At 31.0% G+C, this 25,074-nt stretch overlaps 1 long non-coding RNA gene across 2 annotated transcripts; it reads left to right on the top strand.

The window, feature by feature from the left end:
• Positions 1–716: 716 nt before the first annotated feature.
• LOC115889178 lies at positions 717–14,798 on the top strand. 2 transcript variants are annotated; one of them, XR_004051391.1, is made up of 4 exons: positions 717–980; positions 12,159–12,375; positions 13,457–13,617; positions 13,704–13,966. It is a non-coding gene; the product is annotated as an uncharacterized LOC115889178 (long non-coding RNA). The 2 variants fall into 2 exon arrangements; XR_004051390.1 differs by lacking the exons at positions 13,457–13,617; positions 13,704–13,966 and adding an exon at positions 14,781–14,798.
• Positions 14,799–25,074: the final 10,276 nt, after the last annotated feature.

Genomic DNA, 25,074 nt, shown 5'->3' with positions numbered 1-25,074 from the left:
AGGATCGTGATTAATCAGTATGTCAGTCACTTAAGGATTTTACATATTAGTAGAGGTAGATTATTTACAGAAAGGAAGCCAAAAATGCAATAATATACAGGGCTAATGAGAGACTAATATACAAGTATTTTTATGTTCCATTTAAAAAAAAGTATCCCGATCCACTCACATTTTTTTGTGCCACCCTAAGTAAAAATATCTATACAAACTTAACAAAATTCCTAAGTTTTTTATTATAGGAGCTCAACGCTCTGTTGGGCTCCTAGGAAAAACTCTAATTCTCCTATTCATAAATATACGTAAAAATTAGGTTTTCATTAAAAATACGATGAGCTTAATACTCATGCATCCTGTACTATAAAGACATCTACTATCAGTCAAATATGATTTTTTAGATTAATATTTTATGTTGATTTATTAACATTTGTTTATTTCTGCTGAAAATGATGTTACATGTAACTTGTTAAATAACGAATACCACAATCTTGAACTAATAAATCTAATAAACAGAAACCTGCATCAAATTTAAAAATTTATGTACCACTAAATGCATTTTTTTCTTCATTAAGGAAATCCTAGGCATGAATTAAAAAATTCATGCCTAAAAGAATTACCGTTCTGTAATAGTTCGTTTTGTTGTATATTTAGTTGCATATTTAGAACATTACAAAATAATATTTACCAATACTGATAAAATATATTTTACAAAGTGGATTGTCGATAAGCGGGATATCAATAATAGGAAGCACGAGGTTTTATTTAAAATGTATTTTATGCCTTCTAACTTTGATAAGTTTAGTTATAAGGTTAAATAATAATTTTTAGAATTATAGCATACATAATGAGTATCAACAAAACTTTTATAATGAAACTGGAATAAAATATAGTGCAAAGCTTTTTATTGATATATTTATGAATGCAGGTTTAAGTGAATCAATTGTGAGGATTTCTTTTTTCAAAACTTTTAGCCTAGTAGTCGGGTAAGTTAGAAAAAACAATAAACTTTTTTTTCAAATTTTTTATTTGACAAACATATATTTCTATCAATTTATATAAACTGTTTCTAATAGCGGATAAATAATTAGTAATATCTATTAATAGAACTTTTAATTGCAATATCCAGCTGATACCAGTTTTTATTCTCGACCTGTTAGAACTTGTCTAATTAAAAATTGGGCCACTCCCTCCATATAGTGTGTTGCATCGTCCATCTGCACATAGGAAATCTCATGTAAATTTTAAATACCTTGAATTTCCCTTTCCAATTTGAATCTTTATTAAAATGAAGCAAATTGGAATGTAGCATTTTGAATTTTTACTAATTTTTTTTTTGGTGATGAAAAAGAAAAATTTACGATTTTTTATTAATAATCTTGATAAATGACTGTATCCAGTTTAGGTACAAAATATAATTTTGTATGATTTTCATATACCGGATGTTTTTCAAAAGTGTTTTTTAGATAAAAGACGAGATTTGGTATGTTAGTATATTACATAAATAAAACACAAAATAATGAGGAAAATGAATAATACATAAATGAGGACAGTTTGTCTCACCCGAAATGATTAAAACTTTTAATTTTTAACGTGTATTCTCGGTATTTTTTACTTTATTTAATAGAAAATCATATTCTGAATACAATGATATATCATATGTCATTTTTTGACATTCTCAATTAAGAAAATAGTATTTTAAATTTAAACCTAGAGTGCCAGAAAAATGAGGGTGTTGAAATACGAAGTTTGTGGTACCAAATTATTCGTAATAAATGCTTTTACCAAATATGCTAATGAGCCATGGGAGTATTTCATTTTTCCGGCTTTCTTTCTTGTAGTACCCTGATGCAAATAATGATTCTCTATTCAATTAAATACGATATGCTGATAAATATGTTTGGTTTTGTTAGGCGTTTTTTTCTAATATTTCGCTGTTATACAGGGTTGTTCACCACATACGACACGGAGTATTGTAGCTAAACGATGAGATTTTTACAAATTGTAAGTTTGGGGTTCGTTGAAGGACTATTAGAGCTCAATTTAAAAATATTTTTACAAGATACAGAGTGTCCCAAATAAGTAAAAAATATCAGTTTTATTTTTTTAAATGGAACACCCTGTATATTATTACATTTTTAGTTTCTACGATTAAAATAAAGGTAAATTTGATTAAGGTTTATTATACTTAAACCTTACCGTTTTTGAAATATTTTCAATTTTGTGAAATTGCAGTAAAAATTTTAAAGCTTCATTTCTCCAAGGGTATCAATGTTTTTAATACTAAATATTTAATGAAGTTTATTTATTGATCAGTTATTGTGTTGCAATAATAAAATAATACTACCTTATACAGAGTGTCTAAAAATTTATTTTAAATAATTATTAGCTTCAAACGGCAATAACTTCTTTAATTTAAATGGAATGCCCTGTATATTTTAGGAGAATCAGATGCACAATTAAATTGTCTATCAAATTGTATTATACCATTTTTTACCTATCCCTTCAAGTTTTCGTATAAAATGCATTTTCTTATAATTTAGACCTCATTTATCAATATATCAATGGAATATTGACATTTTAGATTGTTTTTAAAGCAACAAATGTACAAAATGTACAGACTAGTAATATTATCGTTTTTAGCAAAACGATAATATTACTAGCCCATTTGTATGCAAAAAGAAAACTATTTAAATCTTTATAAAAGAGTATACCATTAATTAAATATAACACCATTATTTGCGCCCATATACTAATTAATTACATACTTAATTGTGTTCGTTATTAAATTATTATAAATAAATGTGGATTTGAGTCAGAAATCAATATAATAATAAGTTATCAAATTAAAGTCTCTGTAGTTATAAATAAGCATTTATTAAAAAATGAAATATCATTTTTAAGGTGTTACTTTTTATCACACTGTCTAATGCCCATACAAAATTCAGTTTTTTAGTATTTGGAGCAATTATTATTAATCAAAGCAAACAGTCAGTTAATGTTGTTTGAATACTGGAATCATATTAACTGATCCTCTTTAACAAATATTTAAACAGTTTTTTTTTATTTTTTAATGAAATAAACGAATTATATTCGACAATATTAGTATCTGTACTCTTTAAAAATTTGGTACATCTTTAAAAATAATCTAAAATGTCAATAGTCCATGGGTATATTGATAAATAAGTTCTAAATTACAAGAAAATGCATTTTCTACGGAAACTTAAAGAGATAAGAGGTAAAAAATGGTATAATATAATTTCATAGACAATTAAATTGTGCATCTGATTCTCGTAAAATATACAGGGTGTTCCATTTAAATTAAACAAGTTATTGCCGTTTGAAGCTAATAATTATTTAAAATAAAATTTTAGGCACTCTGTATAAGGTAGTATTATTTTTATTATTGCAACACAGTAACTGATCAGTAAATAAACTTCAGTAAATATTTAGTATTAAAAACTTTGATATCCTTGGAGAAATGAAGCCTTAAAATTTTTACTGCAATTTCACAAAATTGAAAATATTTCAAAAACGGTAAAGGTTTAAGTATAATAAACCTTAATCAAATGTACATTTATTTTAATCGTAGAAACTAAAAATGTAATAATATACAGGGTGTTCTATTTAAAAAAATACAACTTTGATATTTTTTACTTATTTGGGACACTCTGTATCTTGTAAAATTATTTTTAGATTGTACCTCTAATAGTCCTTCATCGAACCCAAAACTTACAATTTGTAAAAATCTCATCGTTTAGCTACAATACTCCGTGTCGTATGTGGTGAACAACCCTGTATATGGAAACGGTCGATTATATTAGGTAAAATATAGTAGGTACCGCAAAAAGTTAAATACAAAAGTTATAGGAATTTTAAATATCTATTAACGAGTAATACATTTAAGTATACAGGGTTGGTCATAAAGTCGTGGCACATAAAAGCTTTATTTTTTTTTCAAATAGAACTCCCTGTATATTATTGCATATTTCAATTCTTCCTTCAATTCTAAGCAAAAATCGAAATACACACAATGTACCTTAAACCAACCGTTTTCGAGTTATTGACTTTTGAACATATCACTTAAAACATTTGATTTAATTAATTTCGATCTGTTCAGTTTCATTTAATGATGCCATTCTGCCGAAATTGTGATACTGTTGTATTGCGTTTTTAAATACCTATTAGCTACTAGTAAATTTAAGTATACAGGGTCGGTCATAAAGTTGTAGCACATCAAATTTTTTTTTTAAACGTAGCCATACAGGAGGCTACGTGCCACGTCTTTATGACCGACTTTGTATACTTAAATGTATTAATTGCTAATAGATATCTAAAAATCCTATAACTTTTGTATTTAACTTTTTGCGGTACCTCCTATATTTTAACTAATAATCGACCGTTTCCATACATAACAGCGACCCTGTATAATAACATTTCTTTTTAGATTTGTATTGTGCCACCATGCAGCTGTGTAAAAATGTATAGATATTTTAATTTAGTTAATAATATAGAGCTATTAATAATGCATAAATATTATATTTATAAAAATAGGTTTCAATTCTTAAATAACAGATAATAGTTTTTAAAGTTGGTATATTTAATATAAAATATTCGTAAAATAATAAAAATAGTTAGTTAGCTGGTTATTATTTTAAATAAATTTACTAACATAACTTGAAAATTTGCAATAAAGTTCTCAAATTTAACAGTTTTAGAAATATTTATTTTTAATTTTAAATAAAGAATGACATTTGAAGAACAAACAAACCAAACTAAAACCATTTTCGGCATTGATTCTTTTTTACAAATTTAAGATGTCTATCTACCTATCCGGAAAATTTCTCAAAAACAAACAGCGAAAAGAAAATTGACCGAAAGCAAATTACCGAAACGATGATTGCCCCTAATGGAAAATTAATCAAAAAGATAATTCCCGTAAAAAGCAATATTTTTTTGGTATAATGGTTTAGTTTTTACAAAAATCGAAATTTCGGTGAAATTTTATTTTAGTCAATTATTATAATTCGTGATATTTTTATCGGGCAATTATTTGTTCGGGTAATTTTATTTAAAGTCAATTGTTTTCGGGTAATTTTTCTTCTGTAAATTATACTATTTATTAAATATTAAACAGGGTTAAAATTACATTAAAAAATGACAATTTTAAGTGAAAATCTTTCTTTAAATTAAGGCAACTAGATATGTATAAAACCATACCCAAATCTAATAATTGTAAAGAACCATGCTAATTCTATGTAATATATTCAAACATGAATAAGTATTAATTAATCATTTACTTATATGAAATAGCATTTAATAATAGGTAAAAAGTTAATAGGGAAATATTAAAAACATCAGAATTAGGGGGTATTGGAAATATACGAAGTTAAGGACATTTCTTTAGCGTTAGAGGTTAGCGTTAGAGTTATTTTTTGAAGCTAAAATATTTAGATATCTATGAAAATTAGGTTCTAGTGTTTTAAGTATCAATGAATTTATCTATACAGAGTGGCGCACCTCATTCGCCTCGGTTGATTATACGAAAACGGAAAGATGTAGAAACAAAATATTTTATGGGTACATGTGTGAAGGCAATGTGCATAATTTAAAATTATTTTGAATTGTACAGGGTGTGTCAGAACTGAGATCCATACCAAAGTTTTATTTTTTCTTATGGAACACCCGGTATTTTATTTCATTTTTGGATTCTTGGGCCCAAAAAAGGCATTTATTATAAGGGTTAAATATGTTTAAAATCTTTAGTTTTTGAAATATTGAAAGATATTTAAATTTGCATGCTACAATAGAATAGACTATTACCACTATATAAACTATAAAAACTTTGTTATTTCTAATGTAACACCTTGTATTTTTTAAATAAATCGAAGCAGACTCGAATGCTCTTTCAAATTATATTAGGGTTTCCTATATCTATCTAGCTCAGATTTTGAATAAAAAGCGATTTTTAAATAAAATTGTAATCAAGATGGCTGGTGTCGCCATGGAAATTTTTTAGTGACAGTTAGTAACTATTTTTACAGTCGACATTAGTTTATGGACATTATTATTTATAATTTATAACAGTTTACTTAAATTTACCTACAATAGTTTAATAAGTAAGTATTCATTATTTTATCAAGAAAAATAAAGCAGTATCTGCTGGCGGAACGAATAGATACTAGTGATACTATTTTGTGAGGAAAATTGCTTCTTGGCCTCAAGGGCTTATGCTCAAAGATATCCAAATAAGAATATCTGATAAGAGTTTTTTGAAAAACTTCTTGTCCTATTTCGCCTGGTAGTGTGGTTTATAAAAAACTTATTAGGCAGAAACTTGTCGTTGGAAGTGACGAAAATGAATTTGCCGTAATTGGCTCTTTTATAGAAAATCCATGTATCTACAAGTCATCGTAAAATAATTTAAAGACTACTTCTTCGTTTTTCTTGATAGAATAATAAACACATGTTTAATAAATATTATTTATTAAACTTTTGTAGGTAAATTAAGTAAAAGTAAACTGGTATACATTTAAATAAGTCCATAAACTAATTTCGATTTTGAAAATAGCTACTAACTGTCACTAGAAACTTGCCATGACAACACTAGCCATCTTGATTACAATTTTATTGAAAAATCGCTTTTTATTCAAAATCTGAGCCAGATAGGTATAGGAAACCCTAATATAGTTTGAAAGAGCATTTAAATCTGCTTCGACTTATTTAAAAAAATACATAGTGTTGCATTTGAAATAACGAAGTTTTTATGTAAAATAAATATTTAAAATAGACCAACACTTTTTGATACCCCTGTATACATTTAAGGAAGAAATAACATTTTTCTGTAAAGTTTATTTCTCTACCTTTAAACTCAGTACAAGAACTAATTCTGAAAAGTAATGTACAGGGTGTTAATAACTATTCTCTTGTAGCATGCAAATTTAAATATCTTTCCATATCTCAAAACCCAAAGATTTTAAACATATTTAACCCTTATAATAAATACCTTTTTTTGGGCCCAAGAATCCAAAAATGAAATAAAATACCGGGTGTTCCATAAGAAAAAAATATAACTTTGGTATGGATCTTAGTTCTGAAACACCCTGTACATTTCAAAATAATTTTAAATTGTGCACATTACCTCCCCACATATACCATAAAATATTTTGTTTCTAGATCTTTCCGTTTTCGTATAATCAACCGAGGCGAATGAGGTGCGCCACCCTGGTTTTGTGTGAAAAACCAACTATTTAATAACGAAACAACTGTTTAATAATAATATTTATAAAATTGAGTAGATTTAGATAAAAACAGCTCTTAATACTGATATCCAATTTGTTGAATTACTCATATCATATCTATAATTCCGGAAAAACATATGAACTCGGCTTATTAAGTCAGTTTCATGATGTGTTATATCAGTGCTTGTTGTGTTTTCAAGTTTGTGATATTTTGGATATTTACCATCAAATTGTTTAATATTTCAAAGGTATGAAAGTTTTAATTTCAAATGTTGTCATTACTTATAAACCCTGTAAATATTACTATAAATTATAATTTGAAAAATTATAATAACTAAGCGAATGTGCAGTTGTCCTTGTACAGATGAGATATTTTAGTAAATGCATTAGATAAACAAAATATCAAAATTTATAAACAAATAGGATAAAATAGATTTCAATGAAAATTAATATTTTTGAATAATCTTTTTATTTTATTTGTTAGACAGTAATAATCTATATAAAATTTCGATTCAAAAAATAATTTTTCTATAAAAATTTTCGGAAAACAGAAAGAAGTTATAGAATTAAACCACAGTTTAGATAATAGTAATAATATAACCATGATAACTAATTCATCTCTTACCAAATCTAGTATAAAAAGAAAGCAATTTGTATTTTTTTTTATTCTACCCTTTTTAATTTCAAGGCTATTCACAATCCTTTTGGAAAAGTGAGGCAATATTAACTGATTAAGAGTGATGATGTTTACTTACCTGTGTCTCCTATTACACTGACTGGATGATTAAACGAAGATCCAGATTTAATTGACTCCGTGAAAACTTACCACTGATATGGATAGAAAACTTATAGGGGTAGGGGGCGCTGTTTGTTAAATTTATTTCCGTTGGACACTTTAATGTTATTAAAAAAAATAATAGAAATATTTAGCTGAAAGATAAATATTAAGGTGTTTTTGTAATTGCTGTTATAGTATCTATATATTTTAGCACAGGTTACTGGAATACAGTAGTAACTGTCATTTTATGTTTAGGCGGGAAACATTGCCGTCAATTGTTAGATAAGGAAACCACCATTGCTGACTCATTTAAGCTAATTCGGAGTATTGCCTTGTTCCTAAGGGTGGTCTGATTTAAAAAAAATGTCTAACAATTAATAACATTTAGGGTAATATTATATCAAAATCATTATAATCAAAGTTTTTAGTGTATTATATTAAATGAAGAAATTATGTATGACATCATTTTATTGGCGGGAAATATTTCTGTCCAATACTAGATAAGGATATAGTTGTTTTTGTCTCCTTTGGAATATTCTGGAATAATTTTATCATTGATGTAACAGAACTTTTTATTCGTTTTTGTCCGATTTTTTAATACCTGAATATTTTAATATTGTTAGGCTCTGTTTTCTTTGAAAGTTTATAAGAATTACAGTAATATAGTTTTATTAAACAACTAATTATGTTATAATAAATTATGTACATATAGTTGGTGGGATATATACTTCTATCTCACTGATTTGGTTGTGATCATTTTCCGGATCATTTGGTCCGGATCATTTTCTTGTTTAGCGTTTTTTTGTTCTCAATCTGCATTGTGACGTAGGTAAATTTTGGTTTTGGCAGAGTTTTGGTTTTCATATTTTGGTAAAAAATTATATAATTAGTGTAATATTTATCCTAACAACGCAATAACATTATAATAACATTATAACAAAATAATAACAAAATACGAGTACTATACAGGGTTGTTCACCACATACGACACGGAGTATTGTAGCTAAACGATGAGATTTTTACAAATTGTAAGTTTTGGGTTCGATGAAGGACTATTAGAGGTACAATTTAAAAATAATTTTACAAGATACAGAGTGTCCCGAATAAGTAAAAAATATCAAAGTTGTATTTTTTTAAATGGAACACCCTGTATATTATTACATTTTTAGTTTCTACGATTAAAATAAAGGTAAATTTGATTAAGGTTTATTATACTTAAACCTTACCGTTTTTGAAATATTTTCAATTTTGTGAAATTGCAGTAAAAATTTTAAGGCTTCATTTCTCCAAGGGTATCAAAGTTTTTAATACTAAATATTTACTGAAGTTTATTTACTGATCAGTTATTGTGTTGCAATAATAAAAATAATACTACCTTATACAGAGTGTCTAAAAATTTATTTTAAATAATTATTAGCTTCAAACGGCAATAACTTGTTTAATTTAAATGGAACACCCTGTATATTTTACAAGAATCAGATGCACAATTTAATTGTCTATCAAATTATATTATACCATTTTTTACCTATCTCTTTAAGTTTCCGTAGAAAATGTCATTTTCTTGTAATTTAGAACTTATTTATCAATATACCCATGGACTATTGACATTTTAGATTATTTTTAAAGATGTACCAAATTTATAAAGAGTACAGATACTAATATTGTCGATATAATTCGTTTATTTCATTAAAAAATATAAAAAAAACTGTTTAAATATTTGTTAAAGAGGATCAATTAATATGATTCCAGTATTCAAACTACATTAACTGACTGCGTTGATTAATAATAATTGCTCCAAATACTAAAAAACTGAATTTTGTATGGGCATTAGACAGTGTGACAAAAAGTAACACCTTAAAAATAATATTTCATTTTTTAATAAATGCTTATTTATAACAACAGAGACTTTAATTTGATAACTTATTATTATATTGATTTCGGACTCAAATCCACATTTATTTATAATAATTTATTAACGAACACAATTAAGTATGTAATTAATTAGTATATGGGCGGAAATAATGGTGTTATATTTAATTAATGGTATACTCTTTTATAAAGATTTAAATAGTTTTCTTTTTGCATACAAATGGGCTAGTAATATTATCGTTTTGCTAAAAACGATAATATTACTAGTCTGTACATTTTGTACATTTGTTGCTTTAAAAACAATCTAAAATGTCAATATTCCATGGATATATTGATAAATGAGGTCTAAATTATAAGAAAATGCGTTTTCTACGAAAACTTGAAGGGATAGGTAAAAAATGGTAAAATACAATTTGATAGACAATTTAATTGTGCATCTGATTATCCTAAAATATACAGGGCATTCCATTTAAATTAAAGAAGTTATTGCCGTTTGAAGCTAATAATTATTTAAAATAAATTTTTAGACACTCTGTATAAGGTAGTATTATTTTTATTATTGCAACACAATAACTGATCAGTAAATAAACTTCAGTAAATATTTAGTATTAAAAACTTTGATACCCTTGGAGAAATGAAGCCTTAAAATTTTTACTGCAATTTCACAAAATTGAAAATATTTCAAAAACGGTAAGGTTTAAGTATAATAAACCTTAATCAAATTTCCTTTATTTTAATCGTAGAAACTAAAAATGTAATAATATACAGGGTGTTCCATTTAAAAAAATACAACTTTGATATTTTTTATTTATTTGGGACACTCTGTATCTTGTAAAAATATTTTTAAATTGTAGCTCTAATAGTCCTTCAACGAACCCCAAACTTACAATTTGTAAAAATCTCATCGTGTGGCTACAATAGTCCGTGTCGTATGTGGTGAACAACCCTGTATACTATACTGAAAAAAAAATCGGTAAGTATCATTTTCTTATCATGGCGGGAAAAATTGTTGTGCATTGATAGATAAGGATATAATTATTTCTGTTATTAACACTTTGTTAATTTGTATAAAATTAACTCATTTATATCGCTTTTTTATTTTCCTGTTCTGTTTATATTTTTGCCGAAATTTATATAGCATAAAATAATGATAAAATTATTATTATACAATAATTGCAATTAAAATTATTACTTTATTTATTTTATTATTATTGTATTATCAATTATACATATTATAGTAACATTATAATAAGGGACATATATTTTGCTGTATAGAAAACAAACTGTAATAATAGTTAAGTGTCATTTCAATATCTTGGCTGGAAATATTATCGTTTATTGTTAGATAAAGGATATAAATATTTGTGCCTAACTCTTAGAAAATTTAGAATATTCTAGAACATTACGTCAATTTTATCTTTTTGTTTTTGCGCTATTTTTTATTTTTGTATAGTTTTATTGCTCATATATTTTTTGTATAAATTTATATAGCATTTATTTATAACCTATAAAACAACCTTCTTAGTATTTTGTATGTACATACATTGCACAAGCAAAAACAGAAAAATATATTCTGTAATTAGCTATAATTCCTACGTTAATGATGAAAACGAAAACAGTATCTATGAAATCTATAACATTATATACATTATGCATTTGTCTGGTCGTTCCCGAACTGTCCTGAAATCAGAACAAATTAATTAGTTGCATATTTATTTTATACCTATTTATTGTTGTCATGACATAAGTGAAAATGTTTTATCAGATTTTCTGGTTTGAGATTTTCACTGCAATTTTTTTGAAACACAAAAAACAAGTCAAAATTGCTAAAAAGAAGTGAACAATTTAGAAAAGGTGTGAAGTAAATACCTTGTATTAAATTCACACCTTTTCTGAACTTTTCATCCCTTTTCAGCAATTTTTATTTGTTAATTGCATATTCTCAGATAAATAATTAGAAATATAAGTCATTTAGGAAATGGCAATGTTGCATCCCTTTTAGTGCCGTAACCATAGTATTTGACTGTCGGAAAATTTCCGGTGAACAGGCAGTTTTAAAAAGTTTTCGAAAAATATACAGGGTAATTTTAAAAGAAAATACACGATTTTCAACATCTTTTTTACAAAAAAATAAAGTTGTTTTTGTAGTCGAAATATATAATCCCTGAAAATATTTGCACTTATTTAAGACTCACCCAGTAGATTAAAGAAAAAAAATCCTGTTGCTCAAATAGTTGGAGCTGACTGTAATGTCTAAAACCTCTTTCCTGTTACAGGTAACAAAGGTTGGTTCGAAGCCTATGTTATTAAGTACTAACCCTTCACCTATTAAGTAATTAAGAATTAAGTCACCTCTGGAGTTGGTGCCCGTGCTTCCCCATGTCTCGTTGTGGCCGTTGGCGTCGCATCTGTAGATTTCACCAGCTGTAGATTTTTCCTCTTGCAGAAGGAGATCTCCCACTTCCTTTGGAGGAGGTAGATCTGCTTATAACAGTGAGTTAAGAAGCTTATTTATTATAAATGTTAATGATACAGGTTGAACAATCTTTCAAGTAAATGCGTTATGAAGCATATACAGAGTGGGCCACTGAAAACTTACAATGGCTATAATTTTTAAACCAAAAAAGATATAAAAAAAATAAAAAATACCGTTTCTATGATATCGAAGGGGAATACATATGACGTATTTTTTGAACCACCCCGACCTACCCCTTAGGCGGCACCCCTACTCGCTTGAAAATCTTAAATGGCAACACCCCACTTGTGGCGCCTTTTTGGAAAGCGCATGCACTGTTCGGTTTTTATATGATTCAAAATAAAAAATATATAAAATGTAAAATTAGTAATTTTTTAATGGCCATAATGCCTTCTTTCAAAATCATCGAACAACTAAATCATTTCCATAGATCCAGTGACGTACCATGACTTTGAATATTGAGACCAAAAACTGAAACAATAATTTGTCAAAAAAATCATATTACAGCTATATGTTTTATTTTGCATAAAAATGTTAACTAATAAGTTAGAATAATTATAATTCTTCCCTAACTAAATGGTTTTACCTCTAAATTTAACTAAAGCTAAGTACAACACAAATCTTAAATACGTGGACTATTATAACAACAAATACATCGTATAAGACTATTTTGGTAGCATTCTGAACTAGAATTCAAGTTAAAACATTTTAGAAAACAATTTAAAGGAAAAATGTTAATTCAGTTAATATTAATTTTTGTATACTGCTCAGATTTATCTGGTCTTCTATCATATATTTTGGAAATTAGAGAATTACCTGAAGATTTTCATCTAAAAATTGGCATAGATAGTGGTGGTGGATCACTTAAAGTTTGTCTGAATGTGCTCCCTGAAAATGATCCCGAATATTTCAAGAAATATAAAAGTGCTGGAATTAATAAACTATTCATAATTGGCTTAGGACCAAAGTTGTCTGAATCTTATGCTAACATTAAAAGCCTCTTTGAGACCTTAGATCTGCAGTCCATATGTAGAATTTGTTCCTATACTTTTGCCGCCGACTTTAAGCTTATTATGATTTTCCTTGGTCTTTTTCCAGTCAAATTCATCCACTCACACTTGCCCATGGTGTGATGTAAATGTATAAAGGAAATGAAAATTAAAGGATCATTCAGAACTATAAAAAGTATTACAGAAAATACAAATTTATAACAGTGAGGCAACAATCTGGAGGAAATATAACAAAAGCCAAAGATCTTAGTAAGCGTTTTTGTTTGAAATATTTTTTTTGTATTTTTTAAACTGTTGTTCAATGAGCCATATAAAAAAGGGCAATTATTTTTTAGAAAACTGTATAAACATACCTTTAATCATTGGCGACGAAGAAACACCTGTCTTAAAGGATATTCCCCCTCCTGAGCTTCACCTTTTGTTAGGTGTAGTTCAAAAACTATTTGATTGTCTTGAATTGAAGAATACCAATGTTGCAACAGAATGGATAAAAAAAGCGGGATTGAAACTAGACCATTATGGAAAATGTAACGGAAATAACGCCAGACAACTTTTAAAGAAAGTGGATATTTTGAAGACGATATCGCCCGGTAAAGAATCCTATTCAAAGTTTTTAGAAGCAAAAACCTAAACATCTTTTTTTTAGGAATATATATATATATATTACAGTGTTTTCTGCATTCAATCAAGTAGTTTCGAGTTGTTTTGGTCAAGCACTAAACAAACATTTTAAACATGACATCAAACAATTTAGATTGGAAATACTCAACTTAGGTATTAAGATAACTCCAAAGATTCATGCAATTCTGCATCATGTGCCAGAGTTTATAAAAGCAAATCATAGAGCTCTAGGATTTTACTTGGAACAAGCATCTGCGAGCAGGTTCATTTTTCCTTTAAATTATTTTCTAAAAAGTTTAACTTGAATCCTCGTTCAGAATGCTACAAAAATTCTTTTACGATGTATTTGTTGTTATAATAGTCCACGTATTTAAGATTTGTGTTGTACTTAGCTTTAGATAAATTTAGAGATAAAACCACTTAGTTAAGGAAGAAATATAATTATTCTAACTTATTAGTTAACATTTTTATGCAAAATAAAACATATAGCTGTAATATAATTTTTTTGACAAATTATTTGTCAGTTCTTGGTCTCAAAATTCAAAGTCACGGTACGTCACTGGATCTATGGAAATGATTGAGTTGTTCGATGATTTTGAAAGAACGCATTATGGCCATTAAAAAATTACTAATTTTACAATTTATATATTTTTTATTTTGAATCATATAAAAACCAAACAGTGCATGAAAAATGCTAAACGATGATCATAACGTTTTTGGGGTGAAATTGAAAAACTATCCCTTACACGAAAAATTAGGTGGACATTAATGAAAAAAGTAAGGTTTTTTAGCATAAGTTACAAATTGGGACCCAGCTAAATGAGGCAAATGAGGCATTTTTTAAACCACCCCGACCCACCCCTAGGTGCCATCCCCTCACTTCTAATCTCATCAATGCCATTTTTAAACCATTACCATTTTAAAGTTAAAAATAAAAAATGTAGATAATAAAAAAGGCAAGAGAAAGATGTTTTACTAATTGTTCAGCCTAATTTTGCGATAACGCAAATTCTTCCTTATCATCTATTTTTTGACTTTCAACAAACAGGAATCTTAAAACGGCATATCTTTGCGTTTTTGCACTGTCTTCTATCGATTTTCCATCGTTTGCAAATTTGGTGGTATTATATTAATAACGTTTATTTGATTCGCTTATTTGAAAGAAAAATGGTTTATACTGTGGAAGAAAGAATTCAAATAGTTTTTCTTTATGGTGCTGAAGGTATGTGTTATTTGAGAACTGCTTTCAATGGGAGAAATCCGGACAAAAACGTAAGTCACGTTTATGTTAGAGATTTGATTTTAAAGTTTCAAGAAACTGGGTCGGTCAAAAATAAAAAAGGACAGGGCCCAGGGTACTGAATGAAGAAATGCAGATGATAGTTATTGGTCAGGTATCGGTCAATCCAGAAGCATCAACACGCCAGTTGGCATCAATCACAGGTATACCTCGAACATCTGTCAGGAGAGTATTGAAAATGCACAAATTCCATCCCTACAAAATGAAGATTCTGCAGGAACTTGGCGCCGACGATCCAGATAGAAGGATTCAGTTCTGTGAACTAATGACGGAGAAAATTCGAACGGAACCTTCACTCACTAAAAATATTTGTTTTAGTGATGAGTGCTCATTTTTTTTAAACGGAACTGTGAATAAGCAGAACTGCAGATACTGGAGCGATGAGAATCCGCATATTGTTGTTGAAGGACACACTCAACATCCCCAAAAGCTCAATGTTTGGTGCGGAATACTAGGCGATAAAATTATAGGTCCATTTTTCATCGACGGAAATTTGACTGGTTGGATGCTTATGTGGAAAATGTCACATATATGAATATGTGAACAATTTGATAGAGCCAGCCATTGTAAATGAGGTAGAAAATCAAAGAGATTTGGAAGGAAATTTAACTCTTAATGAAGACCTCAGACACTTTCAGCAAGATGGAGCCCTTCCGCATTACTCTATTGTCACAAGGCGGTGGTTGGATAGATATTATCCAAGGCAATGGATTGGCAGAAGGGGTCCAATCGAGTAGCCGCCAGTCACCTGATCTCACTCCTTTAGACTTTTTCTTGTGGGGTTACACTAAATCGATAGTCTACAAGACAAAACCAGGTTCGTTGCAAGAATTGCAGCAGAGGATAACTGAAGCATGTCGAAATATTCCAAGAGAGACTTTCCAAAGTGAGAGAAAAAATTTGAAAATCGTTTGTATTTTTGTATGGAACAAAACGGCTGTCATTTTGAGCAATTGTTAAAATAAATTATCATTTTAAATTTCTTTCAAATTGTCACACCGACATTTCTTATCACTACTTACCAGTAATTGTTGAAAGAAAACAGAAGTTGAAATCTGTATGATCATCGTTTGGCAATTTCAATTAGCTTTCCAAAGAAGTGTCACAAGTGGAGTATCGCTATCTTGAGATTAGAAGTGGGGTGGGTGCCTGGGTGGCACCTAGGGGCGGGTCGGGGTGGTTTGAAAAATACCTCATTTGCCTCATTAAGCTGGGTCCCAATTTGTAACTTATGCTGAAAAAATAACTTTTTTCTTAATGTCCACTTAATTTTTCGTGTAAGGGGTAGTTTTTCAATTTCACCTTAAAAACTTTATGATAATCGTTTAGCATTTTTCATGGGCTTTCCAAAAAGGTGCCACAAGTGGGGTGTTGTCATTTAAGATTTTCAAGTGAGTAGGGGTGCCGCCTAAGGGGTAGGTCGCTGTGGTTCAAAAAATACGTCACATGTATTCCCCTCGATATTATAGAAACGGTATTTTTTATTTTTTTGATATCTTTTTTGGTTTAAGAATTATAGCCATTGTAAGTTTTCAGTGGCCCACCCTGTATATTAATTTTAATAGATATCATAGAACGTATCATTGAATAGAAAGCCCAAAGAGACGAAGGCTTATAAGTAGCGGATACATTGGAAAAATATGTTATGAGTAACTTTTCATTTCCATAGTTGTCATTTTTTATACTTAGAGTATGTAAGCAATCCAGAAATGACTCTGAATGCCTCTTCTTCAATGTCAGAGGGAATACTTTCCGAATCGCTCATTTTTAATGGTGTTATTTGAACAAAGGTATTAAGGTAATTGATTTTTAGGATAGGTACATTATAGTTAAGTACAATAATTTTTAAAATTCTTTGTGTGTTTTTACAGTTAGACGTAGATAAAGTATTGTACATACACGCGAGTTAACTCCATTAAGATACTTACGCGGTTATACAACTCGTGCTACGCACTCGTGCAACTTTCACACGCGTATCTTAATGATGCTGTTAACTCACTTGTATCGTAAATATCTATTATCTACATTCAAAACAGTTCAAAATTATTATATTGGTGTTATTAATAGCACTGGTTCATGTCTGTAGCTATATTGTCCATAAAGATAATTAATTTGCAAATGGCTGTGCTGGGTGTAAATGACACTCTTTTGCGGTCCACGTTTGTGCAAGGCTAGACTCCACCAAATTTCGGTAGCACTTGCGCCGTTATAGCTGATCAGAAAAAGTCGTAACATTTAAAATTAGGTCCACATATTTTACTGTGTACAACGACTATAGTGAATCATCAATCATCATCATCAACCAGCCTGAAGTGTCCACTGCTGGACGTAGGCCTCCCTCAAATCCTTCCACTCTTCTCGGTCCTGTGCCACTTGGATCCAGTTTCCCTAAATCTCTTCAAGTCATCTGACCATCTTGTCGGAGGTCTGCCTCTGTTTCTGAGAGCATCTTGTCTTGGCCGCCATTCTAGTATTAGCTTGATCCATCTATCATCCGTTCTTCTGCAATATGCCCAGCCCAGTTCCATTTGAGTTTTTTAAGCAGATATATAGCATCTGTTATTCGTGTACGCTGTTTTATAACTGTACTGGGTATCTTGTCTCTTAGAGATACACCAAGCATTGCTCTTTCCATAGCTCGTTGGGCTACACGGATTTTTTCTATGGACTTTTTCGTCAGTGTAAGTGTCTCTGCGCCATATGTAAGTACTGGCATAACGCACTGATGGAACACCTTCCTCTTTAAGCACATTGGTAGATCTGATTTTAACACATATCTTAGTTTGCCGAATGCTGCCCATGTTAGTCCTACTCTTCTTTGTATCTCGTGCGTCTGGTTATCGCGGCCAATTGTTATTTCGTGCCCCAGATATTTATATGAATATACTTGTTCTATATTTGCTCCGTCTACCGAGACATTTCCACTAATAACAAGATTAGTCATTAGTTTGGTTTTTGAATAATTTATGCGTAGTCCAATTTGATCTGACGCCCGTTTAAGTGTTTTTAGCATATTTTGAGCTTCGTGTATTTTGTCTGTAATCAGCACCAAGTCATCAGCAAAACGCAGGTTATTGAGCATTTCCCCGTTAACATTAATGCCCATTTCCTCCCAGTTTAGTCTTTTGAACATATATTCTAATAGTGCTATGAACAATTTGGGGGAAATTGTATCGCCTTGCCGTACTCCTCTTTTAATACGGAATTTATTTGTGTTTTCGTGTAGCGATACAGATGCTGTTGCATGGTCGTATATATATTTTAAAAGGTTAGTATAACGGGTGTCTATACGACATTCGGCTAGGGCCTTGAATAATTTGTGTTGATCGATAGAGTCGAATGCCTTTTCGTAGTCGACAAATATTAAAATGAGGGGTTTATTATACTCAACACATTTTTCTATTAGGGACTTCACCACCAACAGATGGTCATTTGTACCGAAGTTCGATCTAAATCCAGCCTGTTCTCTTGGTTGATATTGTTCTAGTTTTAGGGAGAGACGATTTGTGAGGATTTTTGTGAATAATTTGTATGTGTGGCTCAGTAAACTAATAGGCCGATAGTTGGTAAGGTTTGTTTTGTCCCCTTTTTTATGTAATAGGATTATATTGGCATTATCCCATTCTGATGGCGTTCTTCCTTCGACAAGACATTTGTTGAATAATATTTGCAAAGCCTTGAGAACCTTTTCTCCTCCTTCTTTAATGGCTTCAATAGCTATATTGTCGTCACCGGGAGACCTATTATTTTTCATAAAGTTTAATGCCGCCGATATTTCATCTAAAGTAATATCTGGGATTTCTTCTGAGCCTTGATTCATCACAGTTGGTATGGTACTATACGAGTTTCTAGGGTTTGGGTTGTCATTAACTGCTGGTAGAAATTTTCCGTAACAAGCAGAATATCTGCTCTATTTGATGTTATCTGTCCTTCTGCATTTTGCAATTTATGAATTAGTGCTCTCCCTATGATTGCCTCTTTTTTGAAAACTTTTAATCCTTGATTTCTCTCAATGAGTTGCGTTATTTTGTTGGTATTGTGGGTTCTGATGTCTTTCCTTATCTCTTTTGATATCTTCTTGTTAAGTTTCCTATAATCATCTTATTATGTTTGTTTATCATAACTCTACGTTCCTTTATCAGGTCTTTATTGTTTTGGGTTAGTTTTGTGTTTCCCTGATTATCCTTTTTAGGACAATTTTCTTTAATAGCTTGCGTTAAAATAGTTACAATGTGATTATTTATATCTTCAATTTCCATATTTTCCATTCTTTCCAGATTTCCTAAATTTTCAGCTGCCATTGCTCTATATTCTTCTGGCTTTTCTGGTGTTACCCATTTTCTCATGGTCCTCTTCCTTATCATTTTTTGTCGTTCAGATTTAAGGTACAATTCAATTCTAGTTCGAACTATTCAGTGGTCACTTCCTATGGAGAATTCGCCCAATACTTGTACATCTCTAATTACCCATTTTTTATCAGTCATGATGAAATCTATCTCGTTCTTGGTAATTCCGTCCGGACTTGCCCAGGTCCATTTTCGATTTGGATCTTTCTTAAAGAAGGTGTTCATTACATATAGTCCATTTTGCAGCGTGAATTCGATCACTTTCGCTCCTCTCTCATTTCTTTCACCATAACCATACGTACCCACGCATATTTCTGCTTTATCTTCTTTTTGTCCAGCTTTTGATCCACTATAGTGGATGAACATACGAAAAAAATATTTTTAATTTCGATTTTTGTGAAGCTAAACATAGCATTGTGCCGTATGTGCGCCGATGCACCACATTATAAAATTTTGAATATAAAATAAATCGTAACATTCCGGACTGCTCTAAAAATATTTCCGAAATATTTATGGAAAAACGGTATGCTAGGAATGCGCCATAATTGTTTAGCCGCAAACGTTAGAAGAGCTTTTAGTGGACGAATGATAAAACTGTGTACGTCAGAAAGCGACTACGCTCCCCTCGCAGTTTTTTTCCCTTAGTCGGCCGACTAACGGCTTTTAAAACTCTTTTAGTAATTTACACGGAAAAAGCTTAAACGCTTGTAAAAAACGGAAAGCTTTCTGTTGATTTAATGTGCATTTTAGAAAGGCTTGGATCATTTTAATAAATTCAATTCAGACTGTCATTACGATATAGAAAAATATGATGATAAAACTTCTAAATAGAAGAAGGAAGAAGATTATAATAATAATAATAGCTCCAGTATATAGCGTTTAACGCCTGGGGAGTAGCAAGGTACAGCCTGCTATACTAGAGCCATAGTAGTTTCACAGTGTTTTGGCCCTTTGTTATTCTCACATCTAAGCGTAGCCGACATCGGACGGCGTCAAGTCTGGTTCACACCTGGTGTTTCAAATTACGAGGCCGGAGCGCGAGTAAGGCATTCGAGAGTTTTTACGAGGGTTGCGCTATAGGAATCTTCAGAGAGGAAAGCACAGGGATACAACAGATTATAATATAGTGGAAATGTCTCGGTAGACGGAGCAAATATAGAACAAGTATATTCATATAAATATCTGGGGCACGAAATAACAATTGGCCGCGATAACCAGACGCACGAGATACAAAGAAGAGTAGGACTAACATGGGCAGCATTCGGCAAACTAAGATATGTGTTAAAATCAGATCTACCAATGTGCTTAAAGAGGAAGGTGTTCCATCAGTGCGTTATGCCAGTACTTACATATGGCGCAGAGACACTTACACTGACGAAAAAGTCCATAGAAAAAATCCGTGTAGCCCAACGAGCTATGGAAAGAGCAATGCTTGGTGTATCTCTAAGAGACAAGATACCCAGTACAGTTATAAAACAGCGTACACGAATAACAGATGCTATATATCTGCTTAAAAAACTCAAATGGAACTGGGCTGGGCATATTGCCAGAAGAACGGATGATAGATGGATCAAGCTAATACTAGAATGGCGGCCAAGACAAGATGCTCTCAGAAACAGAGGCAGACCTCCGACAAGATGGTCAGATGACTTGAAGAGATTTAGGGGAAACTGGATCCAAGTGGCACAGGACCGAGAAGAGTGGAAGGATTTGAGGGAGGCCTACGTCCAGCAGTGGACACTTCAGGCTGGTTGATGATGATGATTGATGATTCACTATAGTCGTTGTACACAGTAAAATATGTGGACCTAATTTTAAATGTTACGACTTTTTCTGATCAACTATAACGGCGCAAGCGCTACCGAAATTTGGTGGAGTCTACACTTTCTGGAGAGAGTGTTAGCCTTGCACAAACGTGGACCGCAAAAGAGTGTCATTTACACCCAGCACAGCCATTTGCAAATTAATTATCATTATGGACAATATAGCTACAGACATGAACCAGTGCTATTAATAACACCAATATAATAATTTTGAACTGTTTTGAATGTAGATAATAGATATTTACGATACAAGTGAGTTAACAGCATCATTAAGATACGCGTGTGAAAGTTGCACGAGTGCGTAGCACGAGTTGTATAACCGCGTAAGTATCTTAATGGAGTTAACTCGCGTGTATTGTACAATACTTTATCTACGTCTAACTGTAAAAACACACAATGAATTTTAAAAATTATTGTACTTAACTATAATGTACCTATCCTAAAAATCAATTACCTTAATACCTTTGTTCAAATAACACCATTAAAAATGAGCGATTCGGAAAGTATTCCCTCTGACATTGAAGAAGAGGCATTCAGAGCCATTTCTGGATTGTTTACATACTCTAAGTATAAAAAATGACAACTATGGATATGAAAAGGTACTCATAACATATTTTTCCAATTTATCCGCTACTTATAAGCCTTCGTCTCTTTGGGCTTTCTATTCAATGATACGTTCTATGATATCTATTAAAATTAATATACAGGGTGGGCCACTGAAAACTTACAATGGCTATAATTCTTAAACCAAAAAAGATATCAAAAAAATAAAAAATACCGTTTCTATAATATCGAGGGGAATACATATGACGTATTTTTTGAACCACACCGACTTGCCCCTTAGGCGGCACCCCTACTCACTTGAAAATCTTAAATGACAACACCCCACTTGTGGCACCTTTTTGGAAAGCTCATGAAAAATGCTAAACGATGATCATAAAGTTTTTAAGGTGAAATTGAAAAACTACCCCTTACACGAAAAATTAGGTGGACATTAAGAAAAAAGGTATTTTTTCAGCATAAGTTACAAATTGGGAACCAGCTTAATGAGGCAAATGTGGTATTTTTCAAACCACCCCGACCCGCCCCTAGGTGCCACCCAGGCACCCACCCCACTTATAATCTCAAAATAGCGATACCCCATTTGTGACACTTCTTTGGAAAGCTAATTGAAATTGCCAAACGATGATCATACAGATTTCAACTTCTGTCTTCTTTCAACAATTACTGGTAAGTAGTGATAAGAAATGTAGGTGTGACAATTTGAAAGAAATTTAAAATGATAATTTATTTTAACAATTGCTCAAAATGACAGCCGTTTTGTTCCATACAAAAATACAAACGATTTTCAAATTTTTCTCTCACTTTTTGGAAAGTCTCTCTTGGAATATTTCGACATGCTTCAGTTATCCTCTGCTGCATTTCTTGCAACGAACCTGGTTTTGTCTTGTAGACTATCGATTTAGTGTAACCCCACAAGAAAAAGTCTAAAGGAGTGAGATCAGGTGACTGGCGGCTACTCGATTGGACCCCTTCTGCCAATCCATTGCCTTGGATAATATCTATCCAACCACCGCCTTGTGACAATAGAATAATGCGGAAGGGCTCTATCTTGCTGAAACTGTATGAGGTCTTCATTAAGAGTTAAATTTCCATCCAAATCCCTTTGATTTTCAACCTCATTTACAATGGCAAAATTCAATATAATTTTCTAACTAAATAGATGTCCTCTAAAATACAGTTATTGGCAACGCCGTGTCTCGTTCACGAGGGTTTCCGCACGAAATTTAATAAAGGTGCGTATTCATTATCCGCACGAACGAACGAACGAACGAACGAACGAATGTTCGCTAGTGGTATGGACGGAGACCGCACGATAGGACCGCACGAGAAGACCGGAGGCATTTGTTGGCGAACGCCTTTGATGTACCGACTCGAAACGGATGGTCGAGCGAACGAACGAACGAACGGCTGTATGTGTTCGGTCCCCGTCTAAATATACAGCACTTTCATTCGTTCGTTCGTTCGGATAATGAATACGCACCTTTAAAGTTTACGTGTGCATTGATATCTTTTGGCCGGTTCCAGCCGTCCCATTTACGTGGGTTATCTATTCGTAGTAGAATTATCTTTGCCTGCACTCTTCTTAATTTAATTCCTGTCGGCTTTACAGTGCAGCGATTTCGAAGCCCTATCGTGCCGTTTTTTTTTATTGGCGTAGAACCAGGTCTAACATGGTAAGTTTTGTCAAGGATATCACAGGTTATATGAAATCGAGTTTTACGACATTTTTTCGTGGTCGAGGCATTTTTTATCTCCAAAAAACTGAGAAAAATCGATTTATTTGCGAATCATGTTTCTCAACGTCTCCACTGTCATATCTTGGGAAATAAAAGTGGTATCGGGCTGTTCTTTTTTTTTAATTAAAGTAAAAACCATAGCGCTCTTATCAGTATACATGGTTTTTACGCAATTCGCTTTTTTATTGTTTTAAACATCAGAAAAACCAAAAAAAATAATTTTGTGTATTACAATTTTCACCAATCGAGAAACTTTTTTATTTTTAACTTTTTTTATGTACATCCAGCGAAGCAAACGAAGCCAAAACATTACAAAAGTTTTTGGTAATATTACTTTTTTCCTAATATGTATCGTTTGGCATCAGCGATTTTTTTATTAAGCGAGTCCGAGCGCAATGTATCGCCGTAGCGTCGTCGCTGCCCATAGCAGCGTATGCAGGATAGACGAGCTGAACTATTTAGTTGCCGTGTTAAAGATTCCCAGATTTTAAGTGTTTTCTTTATGAGGTGGTTATAATTATTGGTAATTAAAAATTGACAGATACACACGTTTGACATGACTTTGAATGTCCAAGTTTTTTTTGCTCGCAACAATACGTATTTTCCAGTATCCGATTTTTTTATTTTTTAATACAAACTGCGATGCTGTAAACGAATAAAATAATATTCTTTGCAGGTTCTTAAGAGTTTTACTAATATTCTACATAATATGTATATACAGTGGTACTAATATTATACTAATAGGTACTATATTATGTTTTTTCTTATAAACTAGGTACTTATTTAATACGTTATTAAGCATTTATAAGTTTTGCACCATTAAAAATTGTCTAATTCGTCCTTATCTTCTGTATTTCCCTCGAAGTCTTTAATAGTGTTATTAAAAAACGACATTTACACATATTGCAACACTTTAAGCCTTCTTTATTACAATTCAAGAAAATCTGGTGAACGTTCAAGACGGGAGGATACAATATCCATTTCAATGTTATTGGTAGCCGAAAAATTCAAAAATATCGATGTTTTTTAAAATCGTCTAATAACAAAAAGTCTCTTTTAATTTTTTTGACAGAATATCTGACATTAAATGCGGCACAATTCTTAAACGAAAACGAAATATTAATAGTAGTTGGAGGATTTAAATTATTAGAAAAAGTAGTATCACTACATAAACATCATTCGAAAATTCTTAGAGATTTATATAGCACCCAGGAAGAGGCAGATACTAGGATAATTTTGCATGCAATATACGAAAGTAAGTGTAGTAAACACATTTTAGTAAAATCAGTTGATATAAATATTATATTAATTTTACT

This window comes from Sitophilus oryzae, unplaced genomic scaffold (genome assembly GCF_002938485.1).
Source record: "Sitophilus oryzae breed Bouriz unplaced genomic scaffold, Soryzae_2.0 scaffold_811_pilon_pilon, whole genome shotgun sequence".
In the NCBI taxonomy this organism is placed as follows: Eukaryota; Metazoa; Arthropoda; class Insecta; order Coleoptera; family Curculionidae; genus Sitophilus; species Sitophilus oryzae.
This window is presented reverse-complemented; position numbering and strand designations above follow the sequence as displayed.